Here is a 24,235-nt window from a genome sequence, read left to right as displayed (position 1 = left end):
GTACTTTCAGGATGGGGGAGGGCTTGGTTGGAATGAATAATATGCACTTCAGGGTGGGTGTATGAAATAAGGAGGATATTCTGCATCAAGATAAGTTTGGTATTCTCTCCTTGTCTCTAGGCACTGTGCAGTACTGGCTGGTGCACTTTAGGATACAGAAATGTTGTGGGAAGGTGTTTCTTAAAGATTACTGGGGGCTAAGAAAAATGACAATTTCGTCTTTAAATATAGTTACATGTTTTTAAACTGAGCTTACACCCACTGTTTTATGAACTGCAAATTAATCAGATAGCTCCCAGAGAACAAAAAGGTTTTGACCTAAACTAGTTGCCCAGGCTCCATTACTATTTTCAGTTTAATGTTACCCATATCCATCCTCACATTTTGGAAAGAAAACAAGAGCTGTGCAACAAAGTTTCTTTGTTTTGCTAAGAACTAAAAATGTGCTGTATGTAGACCAAACAATAAAAATAAACTACTGAACTACCTTCTAATGCATGGGGGTTCTGGAGAGAGGAAACCATGGATATTTAGAGGCATAAAGTGAGTCATTGTGCTAGTTAAAGAATTTTATAAGGCGAGCTCTGTGGGTTTGAGTTGCATCTGTTACCTTTCCAACTAGAACTGAGGGGTATGCAGGAAAAAGAATGTTGGATTTAATCATGCCTTATAGTGACTGCATTGTACTTAGGCTAAGCTTCTAACTGGAATCTAGACCATAAGAGAACAAAATCGTTAGTCTTTCTTCTTTGTATAAGTTTTGCCTTAGATGGGCTGCAATTAAATGACCCAAACAATAATTTTACACCAGGTAAGCTGCAAAATGCTGTTAACAAACTACTTAAATTAAAAAAAAAAAAGTAATAAGTGTTCTGTAACACTTGAGAACATAAAAAAAGAAAAATCTCCAAGCCAGAAACCCCCTCACAGCTATTTTCCTTATTAAAAGATAACCATGCTTGCATTTATGACAGTTCTTAGAAGCCATAATGGACTGGGTTGCTATGGTGTGAGATGCAGAACAATGAAATAATTGTTTCTCTTGGTATTGGCTTCCTGGAAACAAATTCTGTGTAAATTACTTGGCTGAAAGTGTGACAACAGTCTTGTGTTCTGTTTCTTTCGGTTCATGGTTAAAAGTCGTAACTATTTTATAACAATAAAAAAGTAACATTTATCAGTTCTGGGCTTTTTTTTTGTTTAAACTTTTTTTTTTTTTCCCTTTTATATTTTCAGGTCAGTTTCATGAATTCAAAAGCAACTTACCAGTGATTTCTGGGAGCTGGGGCTGATTTTCTTGTGTATTTGTAAGTATTTATTATTTTTCCCTTTTATGTGCATCTTTCTAGTTCTCTTTTGACATGGGGAATAGAAGAAATTTTGAAATGTCACTGTCGTATTGTAGTTTTAGCATGTTCATTTAGCAAGAATTTGAATTCACTACTTTTAAAATTTTGGTGGATTTTTTTTTTACTACCAACTTAAGCTTCTGCTATTCAGAGGAGCTACAAATACTGAATTAACAGTAAATATTATTATTTCAAGCTTTATTTTGGTTTTTTAATGATAATAACAATGATGGGAGAACAGCTTACAGTAACACATCAATGGTGGCGCTTGCTAATGACATCACTGCACCGTGTTTTTGCAATGAAAATAATTTCTAGAAAAGAACGGGGGCTGTAACTCAAGACAGACAGGACTTTTAGGGGAAATGCTGTGGGGTGTTATTGAGGAAACACTAAGATGACCAGCATCTGCTGAACTAGGAATACATTTTTACATCCCTTGGAGAAATCTGGCCTTTATGGTTTCAGCAAAACCATGGTCATTGAGGCCACAGCTCGGGAACATGCTTCACAGTATGCCCAAATTCAGATACATCAAATGGGGCTACACCCAAACAGAAACGCTTTGAGAAAGGGAAAGCCAGAGGAGAGGATCAGGAGGAAGATAGTTATTCATGAAACAAATAGAAAGCTTTCAGAATTGCTCTTTTGGATGGTCCTCAGCTTTAGTCAAGTATAATAAGGAAAATCTAATGGGCCCTAGACTTGACATGATATAAATTATTTCAAAACCTCATGTATGATGTAGTATAAATAAAACCAATCTATGCAGCTTGTTCTCTTAAGTCACAAATATAGTTTATGAATAAATATTTATTCAATCATTTGTGGAAAAAGATGTTCACAAAATTGCATTCATCAGGGAAAAAATATGGCTGGTTCTTCTCTCAATATGGAAATGTGTTCAATTTGTACTAACCCTTCCTCTTTACAAATGTTCATTTTCACATATGGTTTTGCTATTCTATTTGCACTTTCCTTCATTTACAGGTCAGCATTTTTTTAATGAACATTTTCAGTCAGAGATAAAGAAAATATTATCAAATAAGATAAACAGTTTAAAACCAAGTATTACCACTGAAAAATAGTTTTGAGAAGGCAATATAAAGTGATTACTGAATTGAGACTGAGGAATTTATGTTCTTCCTGGCTTTGCTACTGCTTATTTTTTTAAGCAATCAGTTTCTTTCCTTCATTTTTCTCTTTTATAAATGGAAATAGTAATATATTAATCTATACAAAGAGTAGCTCTTTATATATCAATACAGAGCGGGAATATTTCCAAAGAGTAAATTCAGTGGTAGTTTCATGGTGAAATTTTTGTGTACCAAGCTAATTGGGTGAGAAGTTGTAAGTATTGTTCGGTTCATGTTCATGTAGTATTACAAACATAGAAAGGGTTTTAGTAATCATATTCTGGGCTGCTGGTCTGAGTCCTGCTCTTCTTGACTGACATCAACAAAGAGCTGCAGTAAACAAAAGTGATGTAAAAATGTACTTTGAAAACCATCCTTGTGTTTAGGTCAATCCAGTAAGTATCTAAACCTCCAGGAGAGGTATGGGCTGCTTGGACCACACCCCTGCACTCTGGCTGCTACAGGGAAGGTTGTCAGCACAGCTGAGACACCTGACATACTGTGGCCATCAGAGCTGGGACGTGGTTCAGCAGCCTGAGCCACAAAGCTGAGGTGGTGGCTGCATGAAAGGATGAGCCGCAGCCTGGCCTGTCACTGGTGTCCTCTGCCACCAGGACCTCAATCACACTGACTTGAATATTGGGAGAAGCCAACACTGTGCTGACTGTTCTTCTCTGCTTAAATGACTCATTCTAGTGTTTAGCACTATATATCTAGAAACATATGCTAACCTTAAGTTCACATAAACTGAAAATAAAATGAAATGTAGGAGGTACAACTGATGGATTCAGCCCTGTGTTTCCTCACATACTGAGAAAAGCTTCTGCAGTAATACAGGCTTAGATCTTTAATCATCTCTATTGTACCTCTCCAAACTTACAGATACTCTGTACATGATTTAGGCAGATACAGACCCTCACTATGCAGCAACAGGACTGTGCACAATGTCATAAATGAGACTGATAAAATAGACTAATAGGACAGCTTGTACCTTTTGAGGTACCTTTCCATTTAAAGACTTGATTTCTGCAAATACTTATGCCTGTGAGCTGACCAGGGAAGCTGATGGACTCAGGATCAGGGCCTGAGGCTGAACAAACAGGCCCCAAGCAAAGGAGGAGGTGGGAGCTTTGGGGCTTGCTGTGGAAGACAAGAAGTTTGCTCGTATAAGGGGTTTTGAGAATAAATTCTAAGCAGTATTTTAAAAATGCTAATGAGAAGTGTATACCTTTTTCATGTTATGCTGTAATATTTGGGCATGTTTTCATGGCGTGTTTGTTTGATCTGTACTCCAAAGGGAAGGAGTGCAGATCAGTGCTGGGAAGATTGATCTTTGAAACTCTGCAGATTTTTTTAATGGGAATACAGCAAGATCAGCTAAATGCTGCTATAGGTCTATACCAAAGCTATTTCAACCAGGGGCTATAATAGCTTTTTCCTCAAATTTTTGAAAGTTTTGTCATAGATGCATTCTGCTGTAACATGTAATTACTTGGATCATCCAGTTCAGGCAACTTTGGGATTTTTTGGTCATATTTGGCTAGTTTTGTTCAGGGGAAAACAGGATTGATGATTCATACAAAAGTAAATTTCATGGAAAATGTGACATTTGTGCTTTTGTTTTATGCCCACAGAGTAATTGTCCTAACTAAAGGTTACCTTTTTTTCAAGAATGTGGTTTTAACGTGGTTTAATTTATTTAATTGTTCTTCTCAAGTAGGTTTGTCCAGTAGTAAACTGTAATAGTTATTTAAAGATATAAATGGCAAAATAAATGCCATTTAATAACACAGCATTTAAACCCAATTTTGCTTGTACATCAGCAATTAGATACATCTTGCTACTAGCAGTTCAGTTTCTGTGTAAACATTTTATTGTGGCTTGGCTACAATGTGAAAACACTGACAGAGTGAAAAACCTGAAATGAGGGGTGTTAAAGCCCATGAAACTTCAGTGTCTTGAGCTCTGTAGTGAAAATCTATAGTGAAAAATCTGTGTTGAAACATGGCAAAAAATATAATTGTGTTTGGGAATAAAATATAATTTCTTTGAAAAAGAACAACAGGATTCTTATTTTAAGAAGGTTTGAGAACAGAACCAGAAACACTTAGGGAACACACACATGCACAGACACTGTGAAACTGACATTGTGGATAGGTAAATTTTATCTTTTCAAATGCTTACTCTAATCAGCATATTAACAGAAGCATGCTTTGCTTCAAACTCAATATTTGATATTTTTCCCCAGTTTTATTTTTAAGGCAACATTTATACTTTTTTTTTTTTTTTTTGTTTAGTTTGGACTGTTTGTATTTATACCATGGAGCATCTGACCAAACAGATTTGTGTTTTGTATTTCTACCAGCTTATTTAAAAGGAGAAAATTATTTAATTGTGAATGTTTTATAACAAAGTCAAAGCACAGCTTCTTTGGAGCAAATGAAGACATATGCCTTTGGTACTATTACCTTATGGGTTTAATTGATAACACGTGATGTTCTGCTGAATTACAGTTAATGTATTTGGGAAAATATATGGTCTCTACTTTCCACAAAAACAATATACTGAACCCAAGTCTCAAAAAAATGATCTCCATTTTTCTCTTCTTCTCTTTTTGTAGGTAATACCCTACAAGACAGGGTATTAATCAGCATTTTGGTCAAAGAGATGTTTGCCAGCTTATCACATACCTCTTTCTATAATGAGCTGAGAGTCTCAAAGTTCCTATTAAGATAGCAGAGTGATGCCTAACTAGAATCTCTGCTTGCTGCAGCATCCATACCCTTTTTGGCACGTGTGTGCTGCAGGCTTTTATGCTCTTCTGCATCCTTTCCAACTGACATTGTGACACGCTAATGTAAAATAATCTGATTGAACTATCATTTAACTAGACCTTCAGCAATTTGAAGCTCTGTTTTCCTGGGTTTACTTTAAAAATGGTGAATATAAAATTGATTTCTTGTGGAACCCTATCTTGCTGTTTTTACATAAGGGTTGCAACACACGAAATTTCTAGAAAGAAACAAATATCCAGTATAAAGCATGTGGTGTAAATAAATGAAAAGAAGACACCTGCCTTGAAGAATTTTTTGTCTGAGAATAATTTCCTAAATGCACATATTTTAGATGTTCTTAAGAGACAGTAAGTTGAGTTGAAAGAAAGTGGAAGTGGTAAAAGCATGTCTTTATCCTCAGCTAAAACCTGGTGCCCAGACACATTTGCCAGTGAGGATCTGATGCATTGTTGCATCCATCTGGGGCTTTGTGGCTGTACCTGAAGAGAGGAAGGTGTGGGGAAAGGACTCGAGGGGAGGGAAAGGTGGCTGAGCCACTCCTTTGCTAAGAACAGGACTGAACTCAAATACCAGAAGTTCTGTTTGTTTTTCAGTATCTGAAGTTCTCTCCCCAGCCTGTGCTTCCAACTGGGATGTCTGATGGACTCCCCTGTGTGATTTTATCCCAAGCTGTTTGGTTGTGGGAGGTCACCTAGGGACTTCTAGTTCTAATAGAAGGAAAGTCTGTTGCCTGATGCTGGCACAGAAACCTGCTCCTATCTGAGTGCCCCTTTACCTTCCGAGTGCAGCAGACATTATTTTGGCTGCTTCTCTGCTGACCATGCAGGCTGTTTCTTGGTAATAAGTAAACAAATAAATGGGTACACAGAATACTTGTATTGTGAAAGCATTGTATTCATTTTTGACAGTTTTTCTTCATCATAAACAAATAATGCACTTAAGCTCCTTTTGGGATTTTGATATTTTGCACAGCACAAAAATCTCCTTCAGTTCTTTATGAAGAAAGAAATGTATGGCACAAGAGAAAATACACAAAATACCAGTTTTAATTCACACAAACACAAGGGGTTTCAGGCTATAAGACTCTTTAGCAGTTACTGGAATGAGGACACCAGTGTGGGCAAGAGCACCATCCAACCAGCTCCTGACACACTGCATAAAGACAGGGCCACACATCATTGCTTACCTTCTGATGAAAGCTGAACCATTTAGTGGAGCTGCTGCTAGAAATGCTTTTTCTTTTCCAAAGGGCTGTCATGCTCTGTATGTAAGCGGGGCTTCCTCACTCTGCTGCTGCTCCATATGTGTGCTGGATGAGATCCGTGCAATGCACTAGATCCATCTGCTGTCTAAAAACTCCTTTGCAAAAGTGCTAAGCAAGAAAATGCAAATCCTCATCCAACCAATTCTATATGCTGGTGAAATTGTGTGCAATGCCTGGGAGAGTGGAATAGGAAGTATTTCTGTTAAGAAGCCCAAGTAAGAATGCAGAAGCAAAGTACTTACACAAGTCCATACCTGGGCAGGTTTTCAGCAAGGGATTGGTATTTACAGAGACCAAAAATTTCTGGCAGAAATATTCTGGTTGTTCATCACAAACCCAAAGTTTCCAGTAATTTAATAACTACAATGCAGCATCTCAGGAAAGCTGTAAAGAGAATTTTCTTTAAGCCATGCTGTGAGTAATAAATTATATACAGTATTTCTCATTTTACATAAATACGACAAAGAATGTCTTATTCTACAGTATAGATGAACAATACCAACAGTTGATGTCAGCATTAACTTTTCAAATCATATTACTTACAAGGGAGAGGGTTATAAAGTGTCCCCAGACAGCTTCATTTTCTCTCTGTCTTCCTAATGCCCATATACCAATGGCTGTTTGATTCATTTATTGACATAAAACAGAATTGCTTAGAACTAACCACTCATTCATCATAATCACAGTTACAAGAGAGAGCAGGGTAAGAGGTTAACTGCTTGCTAGATGTATCAAGATCTTTGGTATATACCAAAGCCTGACTCGATAGGAATCTGATAATGGTCTGCTGAAGGTAAAACATAAATGTTAACAGCTAAATAAAAAAATTGATAAAGACTGTGCTGTAAAACACTCACATTTCTTAAGTTAATTAAAAAATGCTGATCAAAGTGAAGCCCACATTAAAAATGTTACTTTAAGATATTAAAGATAAGATAAAGTATAAAGGTCAGTTTTAAAAATAAGTGCATTTAAAAAATAATTTTCCATAATTTTCCTTTATTCTTAGTAATGCTTTAATTAACAACTAAAGTACAAATAATTTGAAAGTATAAATTTTTTACTTTTAGTATTTTAAGTTCATGCACAATGATGAGGAATTTGTATTTTTTGTGTGTCTACCTTAACAAGACATTGAACAAAATCAATTTGAAGTAAGTGGGAGCAACTCTTGTTCTTAATACATGCATGTGATGGATTCAGTAGTGTGCATCATAAAATATTCAAAGGCTACACTTAATTGTGTAAATATAATCCTGGCTCTGAAACTTGGTCTCAGAGATGCTCCCTGCAGGGTCCAAAAAGCCCCAGGGAGTAATTAATCCAATTCTCCAAAGCTAAAACAAAGCAGGTTACATGAGTTTTATCACTCACTTCAGCCTTTCCCCTGAAACAGTTCACAAAGTGTAAAACTTCACTTGAAGTTGTTGTTTTCAGGAGCTGACACACGGTCTTGCAGAAAGACCTGAAGTCTTGTAGGGCAGCAGAGTAAAGAGGAATGAGTAGCTGGCAAGCTGGCTGTGTATAGGAAATTCCTACTTTAGTATATCTTTTCTTCTCAAATGCTTTCCTAGTTTGGGATGTAACAGTTTTTTTAAAAAGAATTGGTCACTGATGTGACACAACTACAGTTAGATCTGCTGAAATGATCAAACTAAAGCTCAGGAATCTGAAACCAAGCATAATAAGGTGAAAGTGAAGTAAAAGCTCCCCCCCACAACTCTCATAATTAACTACCTAAAACTTGGGAGGTGTTTTTACAGCAGGTACAGAGGATGAGAAATGTGTTTAACTTCAGAGTGTAGGATATTAATTCTTGATTCTATTTCAGCAACACTTTTATGAACATCACATCAGGCAGCCCTTTGCCTTTCAGAGACAGGAAAAAATGTTCCAGAATTTATCTGGTTTAGTAAAAAATTCTGTGATGTCCATTAATTCATTCTTGCTTCAGCTGTATTTCTGAGATGTGTTTTAGACTAGACCACCCTACCTAACAGAACACACACCATCTATTTGTTTAAAATAGGACATTTTCTCTTTTCTTTGTATGTCTTTTGGGTTTGTTTGTACTCTTGACATTGTGTTTCTTTGTTTTATCTTTACCAAGTGATTACAGTTTGTGTAAAATCCAGCCATGAATTTAAATAGCTGAAATTATTCTTTCTAAGATGCAAACTCTTATTTGTTGACACAAGGTTTCATGTCACTTGGCAGCTTCTTAAACAATATTTTTAAAGTATTGTTACAAAGTCCTAATTTTATGGAACATTTCCTCCTCCAAATCAAGATACAGATATTAATATTAATTTTTGAAAAGCCATTTACCCTACAACCATATTGAATCTCACCCACATCCTCCATCCACTGAAGAGCAGTGATTAGAACTCTCTGATCCCATCTTGCTTGGGCAACTTTTTAACATTGCTTGGGCAGGTTATTGGACTTTTAATTGATTATACATTAAGGTAGCAGCCCACCCTAGCAAACAGTCTATATATTTCCTTATTGTATTCACTAAAGCTTGAAAATATATCTGTGTTGGTAAATGTATTTGTGTTGAAAGGAACCTTTCCCCCAAAGATTTGCTTGATGCAAACTCTGGTATATTCACTCACCTCAGAAATATCAGATATTGTTGTCCACGCCAAGATTTTTCTGATTCGTTACGGGAACCTAATATGTTCTTGGGTCTTGAAATGTGATAAAGAATCAAACAAACTGCATTTCTCATCCTTTGCAGCCTTATTCTTAAATAATCCCACCTGAGAGTTGGCTATTACCATCATCATGTCTGTGTGGAATTTTTCTGTTAGTTGCTTGGTTTTTGATGTCTTGTTTTTAAAAGATGTTTTTCTATGGACATAAATGAAACTTTTAGAGGACGATGAGGGAATCATAACCACACACATTCAATTATCTTTTTTGCTGAATTCCTCAAAACAGTTTTAAGGCCTTTATGCTCTTACTCCGGATTCCAGATTTGTACATTAGGAAACACATATGTGTCCTCCTCGCAGGTCAACTTGAATAATTATGTAATTATGGAAAAGTAGTAATTTCTTTTCCTGTAATTTTTAAACCGAATTTGTACATTCTGATTTCCACCGTTTGCATTATGGTTTTGTTTCATATTGTGCAATATTGAGCAGTAAGTTTTAACAATAATCAGTGTTGTGCACTGTTTTAAACATTTAGGCAGAGTTCACACATTCAAAGAGAGCTGTTTTTTAAGATCTCATAGATTCTTGTACTTCACCCCAGAAACATGCTAACCTAGCCCTTTTTCAAAAATCTATTTTCCTCCCTTCTCTTTTTCATTCTGGTGTTTTGTTTCTGTGTGTGAATAAACTCCTTCATTCCTCCAAAACAGCCATCCCTTCGAGATGTCTGTTGTTCATGGGTTTTTCCTCATCCACCCACCTGCCATTAACTATTTGGTTACCACTTGAAATACTTCATCATCCAGATTCAAACTCATTGTCCCATGGCCATTGTTGCTTAGCAGAACACCCATGCTTGCTTTCTACACAAACACACACACAAATTAATAACTGAGTGGAACTCCTCCTCCTCTGTGCTCCAGAAGGAGCTGCTCCAAAAAGAAGCCATTTATAGTATCAATAAGCTGCTTCTCCAAACCATGTACAGATGTGTTATTCAACCAGTTAATATTGGGGTAGTTAAAATCACCCATTATTATTTTTCTGGCAGATTTTGCCACTTCATTAATATCTTTCAACATACTGAGTTGCTTGGCTGTTCCTTCTTTTACATGGCTTATATCATATCATGCCATCACAGCATATTCTGTAGTTTCGAGTTAATTGCCCAATTAACAGTGGTATTCATGAAGTGCTAGGAAAATTCCACAACTAATGATTTGGACAATTTCAAAATAGGTTGGTATTTCATAGTTTAAAATGTCAAACATGCCAATAGCTGCAAGCTTAAGACTGTGCAGGCTTAGAACCCAATAGCTCAAAAATTCTGCATCCCAAAAATCGTAATCCAGCCCTCAGAAACATGTTTCCCAGACCCAAGTATATCACTGTAGGGAAGTTCTGCACTACATTAATTTCTTCCTAGACCAGTGAGGTGGAAGCATGAAATGGAGCCTCCTTGGCTTCTCTGTATTTTGTGAGAATATGGAATAAATACCTCCTGGCAGCAGTGAATGCACCCTCACCCCCAGCCTGGCCCCAGATGATGTTTATGGCAGCACTGGGGACACTGCTGCTATAATGGTTGTTTATATGCTTACCAGAGCCAGGAAAATGAAGATGTGAATGAGTTGGAAGGTTGGAGGATTTGCTAGGGCACTTTGTACTTTTCTTTCCCATTGCCTGGATTAGGTAGGGATATTAACAATGCGTAGTTAGCTTTGATGGGTCATTGTTCCCAGATGCAACTGAGAGTTGCCAATAGACTCTCTAGGCAGTGATCTGATTTTTTTTGTTTTGTCTCACCAGCTGCCACGCAGAGATGCCAGGGGATACAGTGCCTCTCCTTTCTGCCTTTTCTCCGTACCTTCTGTGCCATTTGGGAGTTGTAGGGCTGAGGTCATGCCATGGAATTAGTTTACAGAGTCTGGGGAAGGGCTGGGGCTGTAAAATAATTTCATTATCGCTACTGAAGAAAGACAGTATTCATTTTCAGTCTCAGGGTCAGAGACATGGGTGTGATAAAGGAGACAAGCCACTGCCTCAAAACTAAAGGATCACAGGCTCAGGGGGCATTTCTAACATTTGACACGGAATCATAGAATATTCTGAGTCGGGAAAGACCCACAAGGATCATTGAGTCCCACTCCTGGGCCTGCACAGGACAAATCACACCCACAAATATCACACTATGTGCCTGAGAGCATTGTCCAAATGCTTCTCTCTGGCAGGCTTGGTGCTGTGACCACAGCACAGGGGAGCTGTTCCAGTGCCCAGGCACCCTCTGGAAGTCAGGAAAACAACCTTTTCCTGATATACAACCTAAACTTCCTCTGACACTATTAGAGCATTTTGAATTTCCCATCTTATCCAGTCTATTGAGACTGTATTGGTGATCTAATGCAAACTGCTTGGAGGTATATGATACATATGTGATTAAGGCCTTAATTCAGCAAGGTGCTTTAAGTACTTTGAGGTCCTTCGCTGCAATAGACAGGACTTTGCAGGAGTTAAAATCCTGTGAATACTGAGGTCCTTGCTGTGATTGTACTGATTATGTGAGTATGGCTGCTGGATAGCTCTTTTTAAAAATTAAATTACTGAAATACTGCGTTGTTTAGATCTTCCTTTTAGTCCTCCTTGGAGTTGTGGCAGATTCTTTAGGATGTTATAATTTACATTTTATAACAAAAATGTAGTGAATTGTCTTGTCTCATTTCTCTTGGCAACTCAGCAAACTATCATTAACATTTTTCATCAGTATTCTGTTTAGAGTTTTCTAAACTGAACAGTATAGTGGCAACAGCTCATTTTTAGATGCCGTTACAGTTCTTTCACATCTTTATAGTACTGTAGTAAAGCTGAATTTACTGGCTACCTTGCAAGTGGAGTAAGGCAGCATTAGAATCTACATTAAAGTGATTCAATACTCTTTAGAGAAAAGCCTTCTTAACATGAGATCAGACACAGTATGTGTTTTGGGGGTAGTTTCGTAAGGATTGCCAATAAACTTGAATGCTACCAACAACAGCTGCTTCTTGAAATATTGCTCTGTCCAGCCCGATGAAATTTAGGGGATTTTTCTTTGCCTTGTAAGCACATGTGATCTACAGTAGCATTCAGGGGAGCAGCACCTGCAAATGGAAGGGAGGCTGTATCCTGGAGACTAATTGGGTGGTGTAACTTGGTGAAGATGGGAGGGATCAGCTTCCATGCACTTGTTTCTCCTTGAGAGTTAGTGCCAGTCTCCAGTCTCTGGGGTAAGTACCATGCTCTGATATATTTTTCCTAGATGTTCTTCTTGATGGCTGTTTGGATTCATTCCAGTTTGGGTGTAGAGAGAGGATATTTTTTGTAAGTTTTCATGAGCTAAGAAAATGCAAGCTCTTCAAGGTCATTCAGTGTTTGTGTCCAGGCAGGTTGACCTGTGGTTGTTGTTCCTGGTTTTATGGCTATGAGCAGCTCATTTCATTTCTGTTTCCTTTCTTTATCTTTCATAATTTAACAATTGTTTTAAACTATCATCATAGAAGGGATGGCAAATTCTGGTGCCCAAAAGAGGAGTTAGCCACAAATGGCAGTAACACTGCTTTCAATTATTACAATTATAAATACAGGAGTTGTAGTAATGACTGCTACTACTTGCATTACCATTCAGTAGGGGCAATTTTAAACTACTGTGTTAATAACTCTCAAGCTACCCACACTCACTAGGAAATATCTTACTGCTTTTAAATGGTATATGGTTCTCCATGTTCTACTTGCTGTAGGAATTATACATGTTCCTTCCCTTTTTTTAGCATTTTTCAACAAATGTGTGCCAAAGGCTTGTTTTCCGATTAGGCTACAGTTGTAAAAATATTCCCTTCAACCAATCTTAATTTTAAAGAATATTATGTCAATATAGCTACGGGATAAAATTTGGGGGTTTTTTGTATAAGATATGTTCATGCAGTTCCCATATAGCACAATAGAGCATTTAGTGTTCATCAAAGAAATACTTTCACTGCCTTGAATGCAGTAGTTTGATGTTATTTCTTTCAAAATGTGACAGGTTTTAAATTTTTTAGGTCAGATTTTGTAAGTTAATTACATTGGAGCCTTAATAAATTTTGAGACTATGACAAATGAATGTTATAATCAAACAGAAACATATCAATAAGAAAATTAAGTGGTTTTTTAAAAATTATTGTCTCTGATTCAATTAAAGCTTTTGTTTTACTCCCAAGTAGGAACTATAAAACTAAGTGAACACCAAAATAAGTTCCTTCTGTTATTAACCACTTGCACTAATTCTACAAACTGAAAAACAGCAAGGATGTAAAAAAGTAATTGACCATTCATTGTTAATATAATCACAATATTGCCAGTAATGACTATAGTGAAAAAATGCAGTATTGCAAACTAGACAGAATAAAAGAGAACTATTTTTGCAGTTAAAAAGTAGAATTGGCAATTAAGAGTTAACTAATTAAATTAAAATGGACTGTGACAGAACATAGATACAAGTAGTATAAGTTCCAAGTTCTAGACATATTTTGTGTTTTATCCAGCTGCAAACTAAAGTTTTATTTTGCAGAAAAGGGTATTTATAATAAAATATTAAACTTTGTCTTTATAATTTAATATTAATTGTTGATAGTGCTAAAATGTTTTGAGAACTGTGTTTAACATTCAGGTTAGGAGTTCCCAAATAATTGGCTAGCGCCATTAAAACAGGTACTTTTACTCTTCCAGTAATGCATTTGAGAAGTCACTGAAATATGTTGCAAATGTAATTTTGTCCAGGAAAGGTATAAGTGATATTACTAAAGGGAACAGTTATAGCCTTTAACTCTTAGCACTGAAAACTAGATTAGTTAGCTGAGTCAAACTTGCTTTCTGATTTCTCTGCCAAATTTGACCAAAGATTCCTTGGGCGGTGTTGCAAAAGACTGTGAGCAAAACTGCTTTCTAAGCCTAACAAAGGTGAAAGAAGTGTTGAATTCTGCTGTCCTAAAGTGTCCTTTCTCTCTTCAAAGATGGGGATTACAATTTTGGGTATTTTTGTGAGTGGGAGAGGTTATCTGGTGTTAGGGAAAGCAGCATTTTTTTTGAGACTTTTTTTTTTTTTTAAAGAAAGCAAAGGCATGTCTGACCATAACAACCTCCTAGATTAACCCCTTATGCAGTGTTTAAGGCCAGTTTATTTGAAACAACAGTTCTAAAAACAGGGAGACAAGAAATAAAAGGATGATTCCTAATTAAAGCTATTTCCTGGACCATTTCTCTGTTATGCTGTCAAGATTCTAAAAATCCTAAGAGTTTACAAACTTTAAACTCTAAAGGTGATCCTAGACACATCCTGTTCTTGGTTAAAGGTTCTGCTATATCACTGCTAGGACAAAAAAGTGAAGTGGCTCTCCACCAGCTGCAGAGAAAGAAGGTGATTTGAATGTTAATGAAGGACAGAAGTTTCATAGTAACAGAAAAACAGAGGCTCTATAGATAAGAGAATATTTTCCCAGGACGTCTCAGTCTGCAGTTGTTGTAACCGGAGGAAGTAATATTACTAAGGAAGTATTTAAATGTCTTTAACAGATATTAGATGATGAAGTGGAGTAGTCATTATATTCCTATCCAAACTCCAGTGCATGAGAGGTCTATTGAAACACAGTCCTTTGAGAATATCCACTTAGTCCTGTTTCTAGACTCCCAGATTAGTTAGGGCATCCAATATAATCTACAGAGTTCTAACACAGAAGATTTGTCAGAGAAGTTACTATAGTTTCTGTTTAATATGGCAACAAAGATCACAAGGTTCCGTGTTTTTATAAATTTAAATGCCAACACTCCCCTCCTGCCCTTCTGTCTCAGCTGGAAAAAAAATCCCTGACCCAACAGCATTGAAATTCTTTCCTGATATTTCCACATGAGTTTTTTTAAATGTCTTGTACCTGACTGTGCCCTTGAATTGCTCATGGCTCTCGATGCAAACATGAGAATTCCTTTTTACTGCTACTTTCTGTTTGGTTCTGGTCATTCATTGTTTCAGGAGCCCTGTGACATGATCCATTCTTTTTAACTGTCTGATACATTCATGTTGGTAGTCATACAAACACAAACTGGCATTCAGGGCCTTCTGTGCCATTCCCCCTTTTAGTGTTTGAGTCAACCTACTTATACTTTGAGGTATTCAAATCACAGAATGGCCTGAGTTGGAAGGAACCTTAAAGATCATTTCATTCCAACCCCCTGCCATGGTAAGGACATCTCCCACTAGACCAGATTGCCCAGTGTCCCATTCAACCTGGCCTTGAACACTTCCAGGGATGGAGCATCCACAGCTTCTGGGGCAACCTGTTCCAGTGCCTTGCCAGCCTCACAGTGAAATTTCTTCCCAACATCTAATCTACACCTCTCCTGTTTCAGTTTAAAGTCATTCCTCTGTGCCCTATGACTACATGCCCCTGTAAAAACTCCCTAGCTGGCTTTCTTGTAGTGCCCATTTAGACACTAGAAGGCTGCTCTAAGGTTTCTGCATAAGGTTTGGTTATTATTAAAGGCATTATTATTGGTGTTCTCAGCAGCTGTTGAGGTTTTTTTAAACAGATTAACAGGAAAGTAGCAGTGAGTTCACAATAGCACCACAGAATTGCTCAGAAAATGGCTGTGAGCCTATAGAGGTACTGCATTTGTCATTCTGATGGATGATTTTTCCTGCCCATGAAATAAGGGAAGTAATCCTTCCTCATTCTTCTTCGTTCTCCCTAAGCAGAGGCATATATTTGGTTGCCAGACTCTCCTTTCCATTCTTCAACTAATCCCAGGGAAAGATGGAAATATGTTGAAAAGCCCATGACACATGGTAGATGAGCAGTTCTTTGCTCCCAGAGCACTCATCTGTGCTGCTTGACAACCCTACCCTTGCTCTTATTTAGTATCTTGATGGAATTGCTGTGGGATCCATTAAGATTAAATTTCTGCTATACATAGGAGATGTGTGGCTTTCTGTAATAATAAAGCCCAATTCTGGCTCTCTGAATACCCAGTAGAGAGCAGAATGAAGATCAAACTGGCTAAAGTTAAAATTGAGGAACATGCAACAAGTGGTGTCCTATCAAAATGTCTTTCTCTGTTGACTGTGTCTCACATTGACCTGATAGATTTCAGATAAATATGAATAATTCTCACTTTGCAGGAGAAAAAAGGGAGTTCCGTAACCAAGTGTTATTTCAAAATGTTGATTTGTTAGGACAATGGAACAATGAGCTCTCTTTTCCCCTTCGATTCTGGTTTTTTGCTTCTTTTTTCCACGTCCCCACCCTGTAATTTCTTCTATGTGAGATGACAAAACTCTGAAAAGCACTTATGTAATAGTCAATAAGCCTGTTTAATTTTCTTGCTATCTTTGAGTACCCACTGTTGTCACCATGACCATGGTATCTGAGTATCTTCCAATGATTTTTATTTAAAAGAAATGAGAGCTTTCCTCACAGTTTCCAGTCAGGATTGGAAACTCATATACAGAATTTTGAGAATCCTCTCTTTTATCTTATAGTGACATTGGTTAAAGATAGAGAAATTAGAAGTTAGGGTTTTTTTGTTTGTTTGTTTTGTTTGTCTTGTTTTGTTTTTTAGTTTTTCTTTTTTTTCAGCAGGATACACCTGTATTCAACAAAGAGAGTGAATTAGCCTCTGCTGGAGGGTTTGGTATTGCCAGTACAAGGTCAATAGAATTATTTTGATTTGCCTAATCTAAGTTAGCTTTATACCTCTCAACTATATCAAAGTGACCTTTGTGAAGTCACCCCTCTCATTTATTCATCTCATAAAATTAGTAAAATGTCAGTGGTGTCATGGGATCAAATATGCAGATGCTCCTTCTTTTTCCTATTTTTACACTTGTACAGGGAGACACTCAATGTTAATTTTGGATGGACACTAGAAGCTAAGTGAGCAAGTAACATGAAGAGCGCTGGGAGCTTAGACATGTCACCCTGGTTCTTGTCTTTAAATATAATGCAATGTGTTGTCATGTGCTGGTAACGTCAAATGTCATCTGAGCATTCTTTGGACTATTTGTCTCCACGTGCTACTGGCACATGCACATATTTCTGTCCCTTTTTTATTCGTCCACGCTGGACTTTTCCTGTGTTAACATCCATTCCTGAATGCAAACCAACTCTGCCAGCAGGAGAAATTTCTATCTGTTCCATGAATTAGTACAATCATGACTTAAAAGGCCACTCCTTAATTCCTTCCAGCTAAAGTTTCTTCTTATGCTATATTGGAGTGTGAAGGTGTCTCCTTTTGAAGCAATTAATTTCAAACTGTTTTACATCTCTTATTTGTTCTATCAAGTGGTATTGGACACAAAAAAGCCAGAATTTTCCCTGGTGTAGCCTTTAGCAATGTTTCTATGCAATTACTGAAGTAGGAAAAAAAAAGTGAAAGGGTAATAATTCTCAATGCTTGTTTTCTTACAATAGAAGGTATGTGTGTAAATCAGATATGGACTATAAATCAGAGTTGTTTTCATTAATTCTCTGGTTAATGTTTTGTTCATATTTACATGTTGGAAAGATGATTCTGGAGAACAGCTGAGTAGGAGGATTCTTCTCTGTAGTCAGCCCTGACTGATAGCTTTGAAGCAATCTCCTTTTCTGTCTGTGAGAACATATCATTCTATAGTAGATGGGATCTGCTGGACATGCTCTTGAAGAAACAGACAAGTTAGCAACATTTTCCACTGGCAAATCTCCAGGGAAAAATATTTTTTATAGTTCATGTATATCTTTAAACTTCATCTGCATGCTTAATTTTTGTGTCTCAGTAATGTGCTTACAGGGTAGAAGTAGCTGCAGAGTTAAGTGGTCTCAGCTTTTGACCACAAAATATTTAATTCCAGACCACTTCTAAAGTAAGTGAAGACTTAATAACCACAGTATCAGTTTCAAAATGCCAGTTTCACTGTGCCTATCTAGGGAATGCTTCAGATACCTGCCTCAGACAACCTTGACAACAGACCCTACCAGGACCTCTGTGACCAGTAATTTCTGCCAGAAATCCTAGCAGATTTCTGTCAGAGTTTTGCTTTAGGTTTGAAAAAAGTTTGAAGACAGCCTGGTAGTTATAATAAGTTTTACAGAATGCTGGAATATGTGAAAAATTCCTCTCAGCTCAATTCAAGAGTCTAAATCCTTTTGCAAGTTTAAAGTAGCAATGCTTATAACTGTCCAAGCCACTTGTTTGAAAACTTGAGTGAGAATTCACATTTGTTGTTAAATTTGAATTTTCTTCTTTAGGATCCTTTAAAATACATTTAAACAAGTTTGCTGTTGAAAACAGGATGAGCAGAGTTTTGCTAACAGACTAATTAAAAGTTTAATCAGCTAATTGTACTTTTTTAGTATTTCTGAAGCCTAGAGCTTCAGTGGAAATCAGATTGCTCTTTAAAAATGCCTTTGTGCAATGATTCTATTTCCTCCTTTTAACTGTTTTGAGTACAGCTTCAATGTGCTATGGTGACAGGGTGAGGAGTGGAGCTGCCTCACCCTCTGAGCAAATAGCTGAATCCAGGAAATGTAGTCCTTGGTGGTAAGCTTATGGAAAGGGATCAAAAGCGTTCTGTTGGGTAAAAAAGTTGGGGACAGCTAATATAGTCTTTAATTTTTGAGTTTTTTGAGAGTTCCCTTTTCAATACTTGCTCCTTTGAACTCTGAGCTGCATGGCAAGTTGCCATTTGTTTGTTTGTCCTGTACTTTGGTGTGTTCTTAATACCTTTGGGATATTAGCTTCTGAAGATTTTATGTGCTACTCTGTCTTATTGCATCTACACACTAAGTTCCTTTCAGTAGAATACATTGAATGGATATGACAGGGAAGCACAAAAATACACGGAAAAAGTGAACTGGATAATGAAATTCATTGCAGTTAGACAATTTTTGAATAAGTAAGAACACGTGTTTGCTATCTGCTATCAAATATTGACTTATGGTGAGATTTTTTTTCCAATAAATATCAAAGATAGAAAAACACCCACAACCTACCTTGTGCCATTACCATGGATTTGCCATTGACTTGCATTTATTGACTCCAGCAAAGTCATTTTATTTGACTGCAAACTTATTTTTTCACTTGAGGTAAATGAAAAAATCATTTTTGATCATGAGTATGTTCAGCACGCTATGAAGAAAACTTCTTTCAGCTCATACTTCATTGCTTCTAGTTTGTTCTGCAGTTTAGTGAGATTTTTATATTAGGAGTGTGTTCAGAGTGTGATGTAATTGACCTAGACTGGAAAGCACAGATGTCTCAGAATTTTGGAAGTTGAATGTAAAACAGACCAATCCCTTAACTTACAAGTAAAATCTACTATATTTTAGTAAATTTATGCCTTTATATGACTGTAACCCGCTACGTTACAAAGCCAGAGCATGGTTAATGAAACAAGCAGTGTCTTCTGAAGCCAGAGAACCTGGCAGACAGCACTAAAATGCATAGGTAGAAGTAGAGTTGTTTAGCAAATGGGAGGTACCTTTTCTAAGAAGTAATTATCACATTACATACACAATAAGGATTATTATTTAGTTATTTATTAGTAAAGATACTTTCAAATATATTAATTATTATAAAGTAGTTGTATATGAAAAGCTTAAACTCAATTAGAAAATAGAACAAGACTGATTCTATGGATGCAGGACAGGCCTGACCCTAAATGACACAATCACTACCTTCTTTTAATAAATCAGATGAGGCTTGTAGTCCTAGGGCAGTAAATATGATCTTGGAGCATCACTCTGCACAGAATAGGTAGAAACTGGCAGTTGTGGTGCTCTGAATGATACACTGATGTGCACCAGTCCAGCTGAAGGTTGATAATTAACTTATGCTAAAGTGTTGTAGTGAATCAGTAAGAAGTCAAAGTATTCAAGGCATGTGCTCTGCTGTAGAGCTCTAAATAAAGGCATTGTACTTCTGTTGGTACGCATGCTTAGAAAAAAATGAGCATACCTTAGTGACCTGGAGTTAATATTTTTCATGAGCAATTTGTGCTGAATGCACCTTTTTGGTTCTTGTTGTCCGTGATTTTTGTTGGCTAGACCTTTGACGTTTTGAAGTTAGGATGTAAATTGGTAGGACACATCTAGGACAAGGAAGTGGATTCTTATCCAAATTTTCAAAAAAGAACTGTATGGTTTAAAAGTAGCCAGCCACCTCAGATGAGTCTGAGGTCTGAGTCTGAGTCTCCTCTGCAGGAGTCATTTGATGCAGTAGAAGAGGAAAGTTTTACAAATGACATAAGCATACAGACAAGTCAATAATTTCAGTTTCAGCATCCTGTACAAAGCAAAGCACATCTGTATGAGTGATCTGATTTGCTTTTGCCCTGCAAAGCCATGAAGTCCAATTTGGCTTTCTGATGCAGACCGAGCTGGGTGGAATAGGTATAGATGTTCTTAAAAGAGGAAAAATGGACACTTGGCAAACCTAGCAGATAATTTTACACACTCTTGGAGCTGATAAGAATAATCACATATTTAAACGTTACCTTGCCTTGCACAGAAAGCAGATTTAATAAATGGCTTTGAATTTTTCATGAATCACTGAGCACCCGGTTTCACTAATATGACCAAGGTTTTTTGGTGGGGGAATTGGGAGGAACAGGACTATGAAAGATGCTGTAAGGCTACTGATGGAGTGTCATATAATTTTACTAGTTGCATAACTGCTTTTAACTACTAAATTCTCTCTGATTAAAATAACAATCGAGCTTGTAATTTTTCTGAACAGCTGCTGCTACAGGGGGTCATTACCTTGGAGAGCTTTGAAATAATCGTACTCCTAATACATGAGTTATGTAGTCTCATGTTTTACAGCAATGCACAAAGTTTAAAGTCTATAGTAGAATGTTATTTGAAAGCTGTCAAACCATGTTAAAAAAGACTGCATCGTCAAAGGCCCTTGTGGCCAGGATTCAACATGTAGCCTTGTCTTACTCATTATAAAATGCATGTTTATAAAGTTCCACAGAGCATCCAATTCCCAATTCACTTATATCAGCAAGACTTAACTTGCTCATTAATCTAAATTCTTTTGCAACTTTAATCTACATGTTTAATTAATCATAAAATGAGGCGGTAAGTAATTTCAGCAATGTGTGGCTTGTTATCAGATGCATTTAATCACTCTTCTGTGAGCTCATTTGGAAACACCTGAAGATGTCGAGAGCAGTTTGAATAAGCATAAATTATTCTTTGTCAGTGTACTTCACTCAACTAATAAGACATTAATTTAAAAGGCACTGTTCGTCATTTTTAGATCTTCACCAATATTTTTAGCTTAGCAGTATAAATCTAATTGTACATACTGTATGATTCCCAACATAGAGCCCAACATTGAAAAGAGTAAGAGTTATATTGAATTCATTTTTCTTATTTACATGTAATTATATCATGTAATTGTAATTTGAATGAGGATTAACCATAGGTATCAAATCTGTTAACTGTTCAAATGTTTTTGGAATAAGCTGCTAATTACTTGAAATGCTGAAGAATATCAGATGGTACAAAGAGTTATAGATTCAGTTTTTTCTTTACAGATAATAGCTCTTGTCATGTTTGGAACACTTGTCACATAGTAACTTGCTGTAGATATATCTGAGTAGCTCAAATGTAGGTAGGATTAGCTTTCAAAAATATGGAAACAAAGACTGCAATATTGCTGGGCCCATTACATGAATAGCTGCTCTTTCATGTGCTTATGCAGGATTACATTGAATGGAAAATAATATTCCCACTTTTCCTAGTCACCTAACTATTATGTAGTTGGTGATGGCATTCTAAAAAAAAAAAAAGACATGACCTCAGAGCATGTATTTCAAAGGAGCTGAGTAAGTCATACATCTCTTCATGTCAAGAAAATGGGAATAAAAATCACATTTTATTGAATGCCATCACCTGTCTCTCTCTGCTGTAAGAGAAGATGACATTCTGTAAGAATAATTATTCCACTGGAAGCAAATTTATTTGCTTGCCATGGAGCATCTCAGTTAATCTTGTGTTAGAACAGTGGACTACATTCAATAGTTGACTGGTATGTTCCAGTGTGGATCAAAACAGGAAAGGGGAGGATATACCATTTTGCCATGAAGTACAAATCACTTCCCTGAATTTTTTTTCTGCTGTATTTAATGTCTGTGAATGAACTCTTGTTTTCTCTGACAGAGCAGTGCTCTAACAAGAATAATATTGCTGTAAGTGCCCTGCCATGTTAAAGTTGCCGCACCATTTATACTATAGCAATAAATTGTGGCAGTTGATCCTTTTCCCCTGCTGCCTACGTGTTCCTTTCTACTACAATTTAGGTTTTATTTTTATTCAGCTGCCTTTTGCAGATGGAACTGATTGTTTGTTTCTAGAGTGCTGAGAGTTTGAGAACAGTAAACCTTTTGCAGCATCGTATAGTACCTATCACCAGGCTGGACAGTTTAACAACGTTTTATGAAACCACAAAAAACTATGTACAGATTACATTTAGGGTCTGACTAAAACACATACAAACAAGGAAATATGAGCTCCTTCTAGGCCTTGCTCCATGTAAACGTTTATTCCAGCTTATTTACTCCATAGACCATAATGAATCCTTCACACGCGTTACTTTGGCCTGTTTTTGTCTGCAAAATGTCTCTTGAAACACCTGTGGTCGAGTTCCAAGATAAAAAAGAAAAAGTCTTAGTTCAGTAAACCGAAAAATAACCAGTTCAATTTTTCTGTAATTGCTCCTAAGTTAGAGAGTTATCAATGCCTGACTGTAAATAATTCAGTATGTGTGGATGGAGGATTTTCAGCAATCTTTCAGCTTGTTGCTGTGTCTATAATTTGAAATATTGTTACCTGTGTTCAAGTGGCTAATTTTTTTTTTCTATGGGTACCCCAAGATGAAGACTCATTCTTTTTTCTTTCTCCTTTTATTTTTTTATTTAAAAAAAATTCTAGATCATGGACAACGAGAGCTAAAATGTGAGAGTGTTATAAGAGATCTTAGAACAAAAGGCATCATTCTAATCTTTGCTTTGATAGATAGCTGATATACAACTTGTGATAACCCTAAGGAAAAAAACCACATGTACTTCATTAGGCAGTAAGGGAATTTGTGAAGTTTTTCTGCTAATCACATTGGCCTTTGAAGGGAACCTTCTAATCACTTGTTTATATAGAAATTGCAGAGAGTTCATGCTAAATACATCTGATTTGCATAATATATTTTGGCCTTTTCTAATTGTTTGAATGTATCTGTTATCTGCTTCAAGCCAAAAATATTTATTGACTTTATGGGCTCATATGGGATGTTTTAAATGGAAATTCTTCATAAAGATACAGCTTTTACATTTGCAAAAGCCCATGTTTTCCTTTTGCAAGTGAGAATCCTGTCTTTGACAGGGAAAACTTGCATTAAATTCCAGGGTTTAAGACTTGAATGAACAGTCCTCCCTCAAAGAAGGGAAACAAACCAAAAAAATAATTTTTGCCTTGTCAAATTTGTGACTTTAAAGTTTGCATTTCCAAATGTTTCTGTTTCTATGACTCTTAAATGTAAGATGTAAGACTCTTGAAAATGTACAGAAAAGAGATGAGATTCTTCTGCTTATATTATTCTGTCATGGCTTGAACAAAAAATCCTCTCCCAAACCCCAAAAATCCTACGTTTGTAAGAGGTCTCTAAGAGGTGGCATCATGGTGTTCTGCCATAAAGCTAAACTTCTAGAAACAGAGAGACACCATAACAGCAGAGGTGCTTGTATTAGAGCACCTGATTCATTGTACTTAAATATTCCAAGGCAGAGAATAAAGTTCTCCCAGAAAAAGATACAATTGCTCAGCCCTGGTTGCCTCGTATCATTTTAGCTCATAGTACAAATTCAAGTAGCTACATGGAAGAATCATGCCTGAAAGCCATACATGCCAGCAAGCAAGTGAAATATTGTTTAGTTTTCCCCAGAAATGGAGAAATAGTCCGTAGAATCCATAGAAATTAGACTGAATCT

At 36.6% G+C, this 24,235-nt stretch overlaps 1 protein-coding gene across 5 annotated transcripts in view; it reads left to right on the top strand.

The window, feature by feature from the left end:
• The window catches only part of SOX6 (SRY-box transcription factor 6), a 374,568-nt gene that overhangs the window by 54,329 nt on the left and 296,004 nt on the right, over positions 1–24,235 (top strand). For all 5 annotated transcript variants that reach the window (XM_038139352.1, XM_038139350.1, XM_038139349.1 and 2 more), the window contains one exon: positions 1,237–1,307. The gene's annotated coding sequence lies outside the window, so the exon portion shown is untranslated. The remainder of the gene's footprint in view (positions 1–1,236; positions 1,308–24,235) is intronic.

The sequence above is a fragment of the Motacilla alba genome, chromosome 5 (assembly GCF_015832195.1).
Source record: "Motacilla alba alba isolate MOTALB_02 chromosome 5, Motacilla_alba_V1.0_pri, whole genome shotgun sequence".
In the NCBI taxonomy this organism is placed as follows: Eukaryota; Metazoa; Chordata; class Aves; order Passeriformes; family Motacillidae; genus Motacilla; species Motacilla alba.
The sequence above is the reverse complement of the archived record's forward strand: the minus strand, read 5'-3'. Positions and strand labels throughout refer to the sequence as shown.